The sequence below is a fragment of the Carassius gibelio genome, chromosome B15, assembly GCF_023724105.1.
Source record: "Carassius gibelio isolate Cgi1373 ecotype wild population from Czech Republic chromosome B15, carGib1.2-hapl.c, whole genome shotgun sequence".
Lineage (NCBI taxonomy): Eukaryota > Metazoa > Chordata > Actinopteri > Cypriniformes > Cyprinidae > Carassius > Carassius gibelio.
The window spans coordinates 17,053,563-17,069,587 of NC_068410.1; the positions used below are offsets into that span (position 1 = coordinate 17,053,563).

The window sequence follows — 16,025 nt, forward strand, 5'->3', positions numbered from 1 at the left end:
GAGCTGAGCACTTAACACCAGCACTTAACTGTTACTCACTCACTGTTGCCCACCCTTTATTGCAGTGTCCTAGGCATGATTTACAATAGCCAAGTCAAATAATCTTGACCTTGATACAAAACATTGCAAATACGCTTTATTATACACTTGTAATGCAAATCCAGTGCATGGGCCGACTGTAAATGTATAATGACGCACTCAGAGGAAGTGTGTGGTGGTTTCTGGCATGACTTAAATCACAACGGTGGGCAATGACGACCTGTCAAAATGCTGTGCTGCTATGTGACACAAGCAGAATCACAGGTCACATGAACTCACACTTACGCAAAACCACTCAGTTTTTCTCCACACTTCTCTCATCACTCTCTCTCTCTGCTGACATTGATGAGACAAGCCACCTGTGATTCACACAGTCTTTATATTACTACCATATTCTATATTTATTTTATAATTATATTAATTTTCTTTTCCATGTTCCTGATATATTTGGCAACTGGCATCAATAAACAGTAAAGGCAGAAGATCTGTTGTAAAAGAGTAATGTGATAAAAGTACTCCAAATCTCCATATCCTGCCCCAACTGTTCTTTACTAGAAATGTTTGTTAGATATCTCTCAATATGTTGGGTTTGGACCTGTGCCTCTCAAGTTTATCAGCATGCTTTTAGCATGTCCATGCAACTAATGAACATTTAAAGGACCTCTAATACCCACGCAGTAATGGCCTAAGAGGGGTTTTCTACCTTGCTGATAGTAATGGAAACCACTGCCAACTGTGATACAGCCTGCCTTCAGTCACAATCCACACTTAAACCTATACTCACAAATTACTGGAATGAAAAGTATTCAGGTAGCAGGAGCTCAGTTAAATATGAACGCATGGCTCCATTTTAGGAAGCACCCAAGTGTAGCAAAATATATTAAGGCAACTCCAGTGGCATTCTGCCCTTGATTTCAACATCTGAACATAGCTGTAAGAGGTTTCAAGAACAAAAGCGAACTCAGGGAGTCTTTTTATGTAATTGGTTAGAGTGCAGATACATGAGGGAAGCAAAGGAAAATCAATTCCATCTCATTAAATGATCTGCACCGGGCCAAGCGGCTGCTGTTAGTCCTGATGGAGACGCCACGCGTTTATCATCTCATCCCAGCACAACCAACATGTCCAGTTCTACAAGATTCTGCACTATAGGTTACTAATCAAATATACGCAGATTTGTGGCATTCATAATGTCAAACTCGTGGTGTTCATGAAGTTTAAGTGTTATGTCATTAAAGCAAAAATACATCTATTAGAAATATTCACTCAAATTGTAATGCTGACCACGTAAATATTACGTTTAAGATATAAAATAGTATATAGTGTTCCTGTAGCTCAATTGGTAGAGCATTGCGTTATCAAGGTTGGGGGTTCGATTCCCCGGGAACACATGATAGGTAAAAATTGATAGCCTGAAAGCACTGTAAGTCGCTTTGGATAAAAGCGTCTGCTAAACGCATACATTTAATTTAATTTAATTTAATTTAATAAAAGATAGAATTAAAAAGATATAAAACATTTATATAATATAAAATGTTAATAATATAATACAATATAATTTTCATTCAAATTTTAGTACTGATAATGTTAAATATAATGTGATAAAAAAATTCTTTTTTTTTTAAATCAAATATTTCTTTTTCACTGAAATTATCTGTACTAAAAATCTAAAATCTAAAGAAAAAATGAAATGTGATAGTTTAATATAATACAATATACGTTTTCTAAATGTTGACAGTCGGAAATGCAGACAATTTAAAACAATTTGTTATTAAAAATATGAAAAATGTAATCCAATGTTTTAATATAATACAATATTTTCTTAAATGGCGACTGAAATTGTAGTTCTGAACATTTTAATAATATATATATTTTTTTAATAATCAGATTTTTCACAATATATTACATGAATAAGTTTAAATAACCATAATTAAAATTAAATAAAATAAACAATGGATACACTAGGATATTCTAGGATCCACTGTGTTATAGTACAGACTATAAATGTTTTCAACACCTCCTCAATGCTTTAATGAAAACACAAGACACATCTGACCCAGTGCTGTCCACTTGATCGGATCCCTGAGACAGACGGCTGCTAAAACCAGGTGTAAACAGAGCATTTCTCCATTAGACTTTGCACATATGTGTGAAGGAGACACCGGCCCGTGTTGAGAGGTGCCAAAAGCTGCAGTCAAGTGCAGATGTGAAACGGCCTCTGCTTTTGATGCTCACTCGAAATGTCATCTCTGTTTCTTCTGCTTTCTCCCACATGTTTTACTGTCACTTCCTTTGTTTGCATCCCTCTTTCTCCCTCCTACATAACCACGCATGCATATGCACACGCTGGCACACAATCATCAAAAATGGCATGAATGGCAAACAGAGTTCCTCCGACAGGCTGCTTTTGCTGTTTAATTACAGACGGCAAGTCTAATTTTAGCTTCCTCGGTAAAGGGCAGATGTTTGTAGAACGTTCCTCCAAGAGACGGCAAATGTTTTGAGGCGAAGCAGTGACGCCACAGACTCCTGAAGAACGCAAGCACATGACGCCTCAGATATGATGACAGTTTTATTAAAAGAGACACTGTCCATATGCACCAAAGCGCTTTGAAGTGCTTCGTGATCCCCCTTTTTAACGCTGTCAAAGGGCCTTGCGCTGCTAACTATCATGATCGTGTAAGATGGGCCACAAGGAAGGCTTTGACAGGGTCAGAGGAATCCGACTCTAAAAATAACAGAAGATATTAAAGAAGTGTCACACTAATCCCAGATACTGAGAGGACGGATAACCAGCACATCTGATGGATGACTCCGTTTTCTGGTAATCCGAAGATTTGAGACACTAGAAAACTGTGGTTCTCCTGAGGATAAAATGAGGGAGTCTTAAAGGAATAGTTCACCCACAAATGAAAATCTTTTTTTCTGTGGAACACAAAGGGTGATTTTTTTGAACAATGTTCTGGTCAAAATAATGACAGTATGAGGTTTTCAAGTTCTAAAAAAGAACCATAAAAGTGGTTCATATGACTCATGCACTATATTTATAGAGACAGTTCACGGAGTCAAAAATGATGTTGTGTGACTTACTTTCTTTGGGTACAATTCAATTCAATGGGGTCCAAAGCAACAAAGACATAACTGAATTTTATTGCACAAAAAAAAAAAAAAAAAAAACACTTCAAAAATCTCCTTTTACTGTGTGCTTCACAAAAGAAATAAAGAAATAAGAAGAAATTAATTCTTCTGAAAACCTATTTCTTTAGGCTAATATTTTTGAATAAATGCATATTTATTATTTTTATTTTATTATTTATTTTTTAGTTCGTTTTAATGTGCGTTATCATTTTTACTACTTTTTTGTAAGTATTGCTTCTTAAGTTTACTTACTTTATTTTACTTTTTTAATTTACTTTTATTTTAGCATTAGTTCAGCTGGAGTTTTTCTTTATTTCCAATTTTTATTCATTTTAGTGTTTCAACATATTTCAATTAGTGACCAAGGCAACATTTCTAGTTTTAGTATCATTTAAGTTTCTAATATTTATAGTAATGTTATAGTAATATAATTTATAGTATATTAATTATAGTAATTACAATGGTTTTAATAACTTTAATTTTAATTGTAATAAAACTCTTGGCTGACTCTTTTTTTGTGAATGAATCATTCTTTTGAGTCGTATTGAGTCGTTCTAAATGATTCATTCACATTTTGTAGTCTCTCCCTACTCATACATAGAAAAACAATGAAAGTTTATGACCGTGTGGAATTATAACTGTACAATAATTTTGCATACAAACGCACCAATTGGATAATAGAAAGCCCGCTTGTACAGTACATTACAGTACAGTTTGTTAGTGACAAATTTAACATGGCATCTATTCTGACTAAGGTCTGTAGGATTGAGGTAAAGTGGGAGTCCACACATTTTAAAGCCATCAAGCTTTCATTGTATTAGAAGGTGAAGCCTGATGAAGCCCTGAATGTGATAAATGCTGAAGTACAAAGCATTTAGTTCACAAAAAAAATGGCATTTAGGGCAGATTCTCACATCACATCTGTCACTTCCGAGGGGCTGATTAAAATTTAAAACTGACATAATGCAGGCGACGAAGACAAAGCCAGTCTGAATTGAAAAGCTTAACAGTTTGAAAGGATTGCGAGTTCAATGATGTGGAAATTAGCAGGGAAAGTATAAGCATAAAGGCTCGCAGGATTAGCCGTTTCTTGGCTTATCTTCCAGCCGCGAGCCCATCCTGCCCTTCTCAGTCGGTGGGAAGGCGAGATGTTAAAAAAGGTCTGGGTTTGGAGATGGCTATGGGGCGAGCTGGAAAAGAGTAAGCTCTCGCGGCTCATTCGGAGATGAATCCATAATTCATTCAAATGAGAAGATCTAAGAACAAGCTGATAATGTCTGTTGGATAATCTCGCAACGGCTTGATAAATTCAATCTTCTGAGGGTTTATTTTGGAGGAAAAGTAAGTTTGAGAGCCTTTGAGCAAGTTGGGAGCTCTGGATGTAAGATATGAAGCTTTTGGGCAGCTCTCAATGTTCTCCACTTTGTTGTCGGGTCCAAAAGATAAAGGAGCTAATGCAATTGGAGATATGATCTTATAAAGAGACACCAGCTAATATGAGAGTGGATGTTAAATGATCTGCATGTTTGTTCCCGATCGATTCCTTTTAGCCTACATAGATTTAGCGAAGCATTAAAATGGCCTGTGTAGCATAAGAAGTGAAATTCGACACAGTTTCCGTTATCTTGCGATCGCCTCTCACTCCTGGCTGGCATCTGTACTGAAAAACACAAAACAAACTGGACTTGGGGCGACAAAACATGCACCACAACCTCGCGCTTCGCTAGAGGCAAATTAGCAGTGTGCTAATCCTTAGCGCCGGTTGGGATGAGGATGGGTGGATTACCTTCCTCAATGTCATGCGCGGTTCTACCACGACAGCAGGTGGAACGGACAGATAATCCAGCCCAACAAATACTCATTGGGCAGAGATGTCTTTCATTAGTCTGGAGCTGACAAACACCTCAGAGTCCTTGTCAATATGACAAAATAGATTTGCATAATGGCCACTAAACTGTTTCCCTCACCACTATCTCAGACTATTGAGCTCCTACATTGAATTCCCTCTATAGTCTCTCTTTTTCTTGCATAATATAAAATTGTAAACAACTTTTACTTCACATACTTCTTTATATAAATATTTATTTATGGTCACACTTCAGTTTAAGGTCCAATTCTCGCTATTAACAAACCATTAACTACATCTTTTGCCTCAATAAACTTCTAATTTGTTGCTTATTAGTAAAGCCATTGAGGTTGATGTTAAGTTTGGGTATTGGGAAGGATTAGGAGCTAGGAGAAATCTACAGAAGTACAAGAATCTCTGCAACCCTCCACTGAACTGGGCTTTACGGCGGTGTGGCCAGACTCGATCTTATCCTCAGTGAAGAAGACGCATGAATACACACCAAAAGGACCCTCAGGACTCTGAGAAACAAGGTTCTCTGGTTTGATGAACCTCAAATCCAAGCATCATGTTTGAAGGAAACCTGCTCTGCTCATCCCAAGCAGAGTACCATCCCAAAAGTAAAGTGTGGCAGTAGCAGCTTCATGCTGTGGGGCTGTTTTTCAGCGGCAGGGACCGAGGAACACAGAGTAGAAGGAAAAAACTCAATGCACCAAAATATTGAGATATCTTCCACCCACTTCCGTTACTCAGTTTATTAGAAGAGGCAAAAAGAAAACGGATTACAATTTTAAATCTAAATGCCTCAGATTCTCTTCATGAATGAATTGACCCGGAGCTGAACATTTGCTATACATATTTTTTCACCATCTAACATCATCAGCTTTTCATAATGATGCATTTTTCTCATACACTGAATAATAATAATAATAATAAAACAGCTGCCTTGTCACGCAGTGAGTGAATGTTTTGTTAAAGCATCAACACAAGCGTTCCTCAGTGAGTCCAGCAGTATTGCGCCACACTAAAGATAACTTGAATGAACTCTAAATTCACTTCTTAAGCCAGACCTGAGCGTGACACAGCGGATCGACAGAGCTCTTCATTGTGCGTCTCTGCTCTGTGTGTGACTGTGTGTTGTGTAGGAGGCTTGATTCAGCTCGACTCCATAGGCGCTCCAGGGAAAAACTCAACCACACCCCAATAGCACAGTTCCACCGTCTAATTATACCATCTATTTCCTCATGCGCCCAGGAAGCGTCCAGAACGAGTGGGTGAGAGAATCCACCACCTGCTCTCAACGCTGCAGATACGGACAGCGGTGTGCCCCATTACACTTTATACTGTAGTTGAGTCAGCGCAGTAAAAGTAACTGTAGGTGAAACTCTTTGAGAAACTAAAAGATTTTACCCTCGTTATCAGCTGTCTGAGTCACCGCGTGCCGGTGGAAACCAACTACGCACCTTATAGGCGATGAGTCACCTCCAGCGTCCCAAAACAACACCTCTCCACCTTTCTCCAGTTCCTGACTTTTAAAAACTTTAAAACCAACATTAAACTCAATGACTCCCTATGTAGGAGGATTATGTAATTATAATGTGATTTCTCCACTTTCGGTTCATTGATTAGAAGGAGATAGTCAGAGCGGGCGGCTCATCAGCACCTCATCACTGATTCTGTGTGTGTGTGTGTGTGTGTGTGTGTGTGTGTGTGTGTGTGCGCTGCATGCCATTGGCCAGGCCCACAACTACAGTGGCCATGGTAACAGGGTGAAGGTGAGGCTCTTTATGCCGGAGAGAGAGGTGTGTGTATGTGTGTGTGTGTGAGGGAGCGGCGGCTCTGTTAGGGAGCTAGATGTGCACTCATGTAGCTGATAAGAACATGCTAGAACTCCTGTGCTCGCCATCAGCCCACAGCGCAGGTAGTGAACACTCACACCGAGCCAAACACACTCCTCACACACACTCTCTCTCTCTGTCTCATAGGCTCTGCCTCTGAGACACAGCATTGAATGATGAACGATGGAGTGTTCTTTTTGCATGTACCAAAATGTGTAACAGTCACTGATGTGACCCAAATGAGTTCAAACGGGAAGCTCTTTAACATCTCTCTCATCTCTAGCAGCAGGAACGATCCATGCGCCTGACCTTGAAGATCCGGCGTCCGGACATGGGAGCGTGAGTTTGTGTTGCACTGACACGTTTGAGAGTAAGCCAGGCGGGCTGGACGAGGGAAACGTGCCATGCTGGATCTGAAAGAGCGTCTTTGAGCTGCTACACAGAGCGGATCTGCGCAGGGTAAAGCAGGAAGGAAACCACCACAGTGCCTCTTTCACAAAAGGGAACCAATGGCTGTGACCTTCAATCCGGCCGGCCTCCGGAATCGACAGTCAATAACACCGAGTGAGTGTACTCTTTAACCGAAACGCTTAACCGCTCTGCCAACACCTGTTGCGCTCTATAAGAGAGCCTTTCACTGAGACAGGTGCCTTCCTCCTTCCTCGAGATCTGGCCACCCCAGCTGCTCCCCTCACCAGCGGATTCTTCAAATGCCTGCCTGTCAGCTTCACAACAGATAGCATTCTCACACCAGGGCTCTCTCAGCTGTCTGAGACCTCCAGCCCACTTCAGAGCCCATGCAAATGCATTGGCGTTTGATTTAAACCATGTTCCATGCTGGAAGAAGAGGAGATAAGGCATGATGGAGTCACGGCAAGGTGAAAAACACACAAGCCGCGTGTGCTGAACAGGATGGGATTGGGATTTAGAGGTTTACATTACCACAGCGATCAGCCGAGACAATCTAATTGCATCTAGATGCTCCAAATGACCTTCAGCCGCTTGTTACAGGAATGTTTCACAAAAGCATTTCAATTAATTTATTATATGGTGTAAAGTATCTATAATAAAATGAGCAATTTATCAGAAAAAAGGCTTTTGTGAACCTGAAACAAAGTGCAGAGAGAACAAGCAACACAACAAGACTGCTTAAAACGTGCACTTTTCTCTCACAAAAAAACCCAGCCTAATATAGTTTGCAGATCTTACCTGGGTTGAGCTGGTCTGGGCTGGTTTAAATCGAAAGCTCTCCCAAAAATGAAAGTTGCTTCAATGTTTCGACTGTTTTTGTCCACACAATGAAGTCAAACATCTAAAATCGAATATTTATACTACTCAAAAAGTGGTGTAGTTAACAATAACACTGGTCCCCAATCATTTTCATTGGAAAATTACCAATCAATCTAAGACAGCCTGGTCTAGTTTTCTTCTGGGAGACCAGGCAGAACCAGCAAACCAGTTTAGACTTAAAATGATTAAGTTGTTTTTTCAACATAGAGCGGTCCTCAGTACATAGTTATGAGGTTGCTAAGGTGTTCTGGATGCCTTTAGTGCATTTCTATGGTTTCTAGGGAGTTCTGGGTGGTTGCAAGTCAAAAGAATGCACTGCTGAGTGTCTACGATACTCTAGATATCTCAGACCTCTATCTCAATATCTCAATTTGAAGTATCAAAGCACATAGTGTGGGACTGTGTTTTGATACCTAGTGTTAGGGGTTTGTTCATTTCCCAAGAACGAGTAATACCAGTAGTGCGGTTTGCCTTAACAATAATCGCAGATTAATTATGGTTTGATTCCTGCCAGCAGATGCGTGTCTGACAGGTCTAGGTTAAAGCAACCTGGCCTCAGCATGCAATGTGCTTTACTCCATAACTGAAATAGTTCTCTGCGAACAGTTCTCTGCACTCAAGGGGAGTAAAGTTATGATTATATGATTTCTCTTTAAATACAAGCATGCCTGGGCAAGTCCCAGATCCCCACGAACTGTTTTTGTTCATGAACCCCACCGAGCATCCAAGGCCGTCAAGCACCACGGTTTTTCACAAAGGAATGTTGTCTATGCACTTGCAGACGATGGACATCTGAATAGGGCAGAAAATCCAGTCAGGAATGTTAAGAGCTCGTCCACTTTTGGTGTTGCCCTCATTGAATAAGTCCTTTAGGTGGTAATAACACCCTCTACGATGATAACTAACACAGAACACTTCAAACCAGAGAAGCGCTGATGCAAAACATTTCAATGAAACGCAAGCTTCATCATAACAGCCGCACCTTGCAGCTGTTCAGAACGGATGGAGTCCATAACGTCCCATTCACAGCTGGACCTTCCTAAACGCCCCCGCTCCACTCACTCAGCCAGTATCTGATCTCAGTTCTTCAGACTTTCTGCTGAGAAAACAACAAACTAAACTTCACAGGTCGGTTGATGTCAAATGTGTAGTCGTTCCAAAGGCATTCATGTAATGCCTGTTTTCTTCGTCTGCTGAATTGATTTGAATGTACTTGACAGGGCTAATTAGCTTTCCCGGTTGCTGTTGTTCTTGCTCAGTTGAAGTTGCAGAAACATATTTATGGATTAGGACAAAGAAGCACCCGAGGCGTTTTCATTTGTTGGACTGCAGACTAAAAGCTCAGCACTCATTGGGATTTCTGAAGCAGTAACTCGCCTGACACAGTTTATTTCAGGAAAACAAATCAATATTACGCTGTTGCTAACTTTCTCTCCACTTTGTATTGGCAAACTTACAACTATGTGATATAGTTCAGGTCTTCTCTGGGGCTAGGTAAAAGACATGATACGATTTAAATGTTCTATTTATTAAAAAATGCATTAAAACTACGATTCATAATTATTTAAACATACCTTTTATATAATGAAATGTATAATTATTTTTTTTTTTAATTTATGAATTAAAATTAATTTATGTGTTCTTAGGGGCAGTAAACGGTCAACTGTCCAACTGTACAACTGTCCTGATATTAAAATGAAGAAAAAAATATATACTCTCGATATTCATGTTAAAAACAAAGATTTGATTAAGTAGTCTGCCACAATCCTATACGTTCTTGAAAAATATTATAACAAAACTGCTTATTAATACTTGAAAAACTTGTATTAACCCAGTCAAAGTCATGAGGACCAACGTGCAAAGAAAAAAAAAGGAAAACAGAAAATATCATAGTTGTTAAAAAATATAGTTTTTCAATTAAAATGAATTATATTTGATGAGTTCTATAATATCACATAATTTGGACTTTGAATCTGAACATGAAAAGACATGGTTACATCTGTACAAATTAATGTGGTGTGACCCCCCCCCCCAAAAAAAAAAAAAATTATTACATTTATGGGGCAAAAAAACGAATTAAAGTTATGAACATGGTTTTCATTTCTGAATTAAAATGCATTTTTTTTGAGGGGCATCAAATAAAAACAGTCAGCATGATACAACGGTCCTATAAACAGTGTTTGCGTCCTGAGATCTATTATGTCATTGATGAGCCAGTGGCACCTGTGAGAGGATGTGGGGGTCTTTGATGAGGCTGGACAGGAAGTGAGAGAGGATGCCCAGTCACTATTCATCTGCCTGAATAGCATGAATCCTGAGGAGGGGCTGTCATACCCAGCCTGGCTTCCTCTCAACACTGGGCACCAATGCTTCCTCTAAATCTCCCTTTCCTCAGAGAACTACTCACTGTCTGTGACAGGCCAAAGGGGCTCCTCTCTGTTTCTCAATGGACAGAGGGCAATTCATTTGAGCTTTAATGTAAAAAAGATGTTGTTCGCACAGATGGCCCTGGCTGGAAAGAAGTCAATCTTTCTTTTCCCACTTTGCCTGTCAGCAGTTACCCCGTTCTACCCCGGTTAAACCCGTCCTTCCGTTGCAAGGCTTCAGAGTGCACATGTTGCAGACCATCAGCTCTCAAGAGAACGCAGGAGGAATTGACTTCAATACAAGAAACAGAAGACTCTATTCAGACATTTTTTTTAAAGGCATTGTGTTTGAGAAAAGAGCTTGTGCAAACTGAAGCTCAGTAGAGAAATGAAGGTTTTATGCTCCTTAGACCAGGATAGTCACCTTTTGTACTTCCTTTGGATAAAAGTAGCTTCTGAGTGGTGGCCTTTCTAATTTTAGATCGGTTCTTGTTATTTTTTTAAAATTAGTCATTCATGTGGATTAACAAGAGAAGCAAATATTAGTTGGAATTGGAAAATGTCATTTTGAGCTTAAAGAATCCTTTGTTTTAAAACCTAAGCCACTTTTGCGGTTGAAACGGGGCTCTAGTCAGCTGCCCATTTAGTCACCATATTTAGGCAGCATGTGGTGTTCCAAAAGTTAGGTAGAAAAATCATATTTTCTTTCAAGAAACATTCGCTGTGAGCAAATATGAAGAATTCACTTTCACATAGTATAGTTTGTGAGATAAAAAGTATTTCTGAATTCACATTACTCAAAAAAGTAAAAGTACTTTTTAACAGTCACGGTAAGTTTCAAACCAAATGTAGAAGGTAATAGACACTAGTAGACAGTATGCGATTTTGGACTCAGCTTTTGTTCTGGCCACATTCTAAAGTAACATCATGTTTATCTTTTGCAGAGAAGGCAATCCCAGAATGCACTGAGAAAAGTTCAGTGGAAAAAAAAAATTCATCCAAGATGGCAGATGGAAATTTCACTCTTTGCCATAAAAAGAGCAAAAAAAACAAGCAAATTTAATTAAAAACTCATTTACACTATTTCAATATTTGTATATATTTTTTATATTTCTATGCATATTAGAGTGTCACATTTGCTAGTGTAGCCACATGTATAGGATGTGCATAGCTCCAAACTAGTTGTAAACTTTATATTTTCAGATATTTATTTATTTTTAATTAAAATTAAAGTAATTTTAATGCGCTTTTGTCAGTTTGATTAGTTTCAGTTTTTATCTCTCTATGTATTTTTGTAGTAATTATTGTAGTACATCAAATTAAATTAAATTAAATTGAAAAATGTTGAGTAATTGTTTTTTCTTTGCGCACAAAAATTGTTCTAGTAGCTTTATAAAACTATGGTTAACCACTGATGTCACATGGAAAAATTCATTCAAATTAATTTGTGTTCCAAAGATGAACGGAAGAATAATGGGTTTGAAACGACACGAGGGCGAGTAATTAATGACAGAATTTAAAAAAATCCCATTAACTATTATAACCCTTGAAATCATTACTTGTACCATTTATACTACAAAATGGCAAGGAAGTGCATAAGTATGTGAACTGGGACGCACCTAATGTGCATTATGTGCAGAATATTTACACAAGAAGTCCAGACGCTAAGCAAACAAAGCTAAAGCTTGAATACAAAACAGTTACCGCTATCTCACAAAGCACCACATGAAAACATCTAAGAGTTTATTTGACTCGACTCGTCTAACTAGTCTAAACCATTGCTTAATGACATAAAGGGTGTCCTTGTATGTGCATTAAGAGATGTTAGCCCATATTATGAGAGCCTCTTTTGTGTGATGGCGGTGAACCAAATGCCCTCAGCTCAAGGTTCATCTATTCTGCATTAGCGTCACGGTCACATGACTCGAGCTGATTGCTGGAGTGATAAGGCCTGAGGTTCGGCCCCTCATGACCCTCCCGGCTCTGATTAGGCCTTCTAAGATAACCGCCTCACGCATTCCCCCTTCAGCGGAAACATGCTCCATTTACAACACAAATAAACCGACATGGGAGCAAAGTCCGTCGGTGTGCATGCATGGGACAAATCCAAGTAAATGGAGTTCGATTGAGATGATTCAGGGTTGAATCTGAAACTAACTTTTGCGAGGCACGTCTATAGGTGTGCGTGTAGCGTGAGACTCAACCTGAAGTAGCTGGAGGCCCTTTTCTAATAATGGTTTAAACGCAGCAGATGGTGATTCATAGTTGTGCAAGAGTATAACCCATGTAAATCCTCACAAATATGGCAATATTTCTCAATGAAAAGGCAGGTCTGAACTGATCGGAGGCTGAATGCAGTAACGGATGGAATAACTCAGAAAGTGTACTGTACACAACAATTAAGAAGCGAATGCACGCTTATCACGCAATGTCAACAAAGCACATGCTTATTTTAACATGCTGGCACGTGAGTTTTCGATTCTGATTGCCAAAACACACGTAAACCATGATCTGAACTTAAAACTAATTTAACAATAAATGCTTAATATAACATTTAGATCAGTGGTTCTCATCCTTTTTGGACTCCAATGCCCACCATTGATCACAACAATATTCAAAGGATGGGTAACATTTTCAGCTTTACTGGAAAATTTCAGTTTTTTTTTCAATAAATTTTTTCCTTTTAATCATACATTTATTTTTGATCAAATATTTCGATTTTGGAATAACTAGAAAAAGTTTTATTCTTATTTTATATATATATATAAAAAAAAATACCCCAGTATTTATAAAAAATACCAATGGTGTTTTAAAATTTTATTAATTTACGGGACCGTTCCAGGTCCTGAAATCACACTTTTACAAGTTTTTCAAAACCGTGTAAATCCTGGTTCTTCAAGGAATAAAACAACAGTTGAGGGGGTGAACTAAAATACAAAATATCTTGATATTCAGTCATTTCTGCTAATTTCAAAGCTTGTTTCATCTAGTTTTACGTAATCTTGAGGCCCTCTTGGAAGTTTGCTAAGGCCCCCTAGTGGGCCCCGGACCCCTGGTTTATTTTTTGCGCATCTAGTCTCTTTAAAATCCTTTTTTAAAAATACTTACTTGAATAACAGCAAAAAAAGGGAAAAGTTTAAAAAAAGCAATTTGCCAGTTGTGTGGGAAGCCTGGTTTATGTAAAACAAACACAGTAAACTCTAAATAGGCGTAGCTTTAACTAGTGTTAAAAAGTCACTCATTAGCTGGTGACAAAAGTTGGTAAAGAAAAAGTTACTTATAAAGAAAAGCAGATTGGCTTTCTTCCCAGTGACACACTAATGACCTGATGATTCATAAGCATTGTCTGCGTTCATTTAGTCTTCCACGGCACGTCTTTTATTTGTATCATCTCAAGCAATTTTGCAAATACAAAACTGAGCAAAGCTTCACGTTCTAGAATCTTTCTCCTATGTAGGCGTGAGAAGAAAGAGGTTTTCTGAGAATAGAACAAACATAAACACACACAGCCTTAGGCGAAATGCATCATGCCCTTCCTTTTTCCTCCCTCCATCCAAAAACGTACATGATAATTCAGTGTTTCTTTGAGAGCCTACAGTGGACATCGCATTCACAAACCCTGTGACCTTTTGTCTTTCAGCAGAGCATCAGCACAGGTTCTGTTTATATTCCACAACATGCAGACAGGAGAGAAACAAAACCTGTTTGGATATGTAGAAAAACTCGATACGATCTTTGCCCTATCTGTGACTCACATGGAGCCTTTGTTGCTGTTGTTCAGGGCTGAATTGATCATGCGTGTTAAAAAAAAAAAGAAATTCAGTTCACGCTCTTATGTTCCTTGCTGTGTCTGGATATCAGGGTTGGCATGATACAATAATCGGTCAATGTTCTAAATATAAATATAGAGATTTTCTATTAGCGTGCAGCATTTCAGATATGATCTGTTTGAACTAATGCCTGACAATGTCTACAGTAACATCCTATTCAACCGGCAACCCGCAGGCCAATTCTGACTCACGGAGGATGTCAGTTAACTTCCCTAAAAAGATATTCTTCCGTTCAAAAGTTTTTTTTTTGTTTTGTTTTTTTTTATATTTATATTCAGCAAGGACACATTAAATTGATCAAAAGTGACAGTAAAGACATTTAAAATGTTGCCAAAGATTTATATTTCAAAGAATGAAACATGGTAAAAATATTGAGCAGCACAACTGTTAATAATAATAAATGTTTCTTTGACAGAAAATCAGCATATTATAATGATTTCTAAAGAATCACATGACAGAGAAGACTGGAGTAATTCAGCTCTGCCCTCACAGAAATAAATTAAATTTTAAATCAAATTAAAATAGAAACTAGTTATTTTAAATTATATTAATATTTCGCTATAATACAATTTTTTACTGAATTTTTAATCAAATAGATGCAGCCTTGATGAGCAAAAGTGACTTAAAAACATTTTTAAATCTTACCAACTTCAGATTTTTGAACAGTAATGTATGTAGTACCGATACTGGAGTTTATTTTTCTATAAGTTATTTCCTTGATTTTTTTTATTTTTTATTTTTTTTATGCATGACTAATCCTCTAAGACTAAAACGTCACACCTGAACGTGCATCTCAGCTGTCAATCATTCAGTTTACAAGTTAACAGTGCCATCACATCATTCTCCAAGCACCTTCTTATCCAATAACCGGATGATATTTGCATAACATTATACACCTAGCACTGAAGTGCACACCTGTTTTATAGCCGTTCACTACAGCTGATTGGATTCACGGTTTCGGTTATAAACCAGTTTGTAAAGCAGTTTTGGTTGACATTGTAAATGTACTCATTTTGAATTTCCTGCTAGATGAAAATGAAAGCTAATACACTGATACATTATTCAAAACGCAGACAATAAACATTACACCGTACTGCAGAACTACTATCCAAAGAGTTTTTTGCTGGCCTGCATGCTTAAAGATTTTTTGTTCATTTGACTTGATATTCAATTTGAGCATCTCTGTTCTATGCATTGCCATGCCGTTTATACACGACCTAGCAAACGAATTACAAAGAAAACAAATTAGTGCTGAGCAAACGATCCGCCAGTCTTTCAGCACACTGATTCCAATAAAGGATTCGCTTCCTAATCCCACAGGAAGACCCCCTCTCAAAGAGCCTGAGCCTTGTAGTGCCTCAGGTCAAAATGACAGACAGGGCCAGAGCTGAGAGGCTCTACCGCCTGAACACACACACACACACGGGTCTGAAAATATTTTTTTTTATCCTGCATCTATGAAGGTAGACCACAACTGGATGCACTGAACCAAAATATTTACACTCTCCACAAGTACATTAGTAACCTGTGGCCTTACTAGCTATTGATTTGACCCATAAATATTATTGGTATAAATAAATCTATTTAGGTTAAATCAGTTATCTTTCGATTCGAACAAAACCTAATAATATATATAGCCATTTTAGGCTACTATTCGTTTCAGTGTGCTTGCTGTTAA

At 38.2% G+C, this 16,025-nt stretch overlaps 1 protein-coding gene across 1 annotated transcript in view; it reads right to left on the reverse strand.

Annotated features, from left to right (window-relative positions):
- traf4a (tnf receptor-associated factor 4a) overlaps positions 1-16,025 on the reverse strand; it is a 35,780-nt gene that overhangs the window by 18,783 nt on the left and 972 nt on the right. The window lies entirely within an intron of this gene.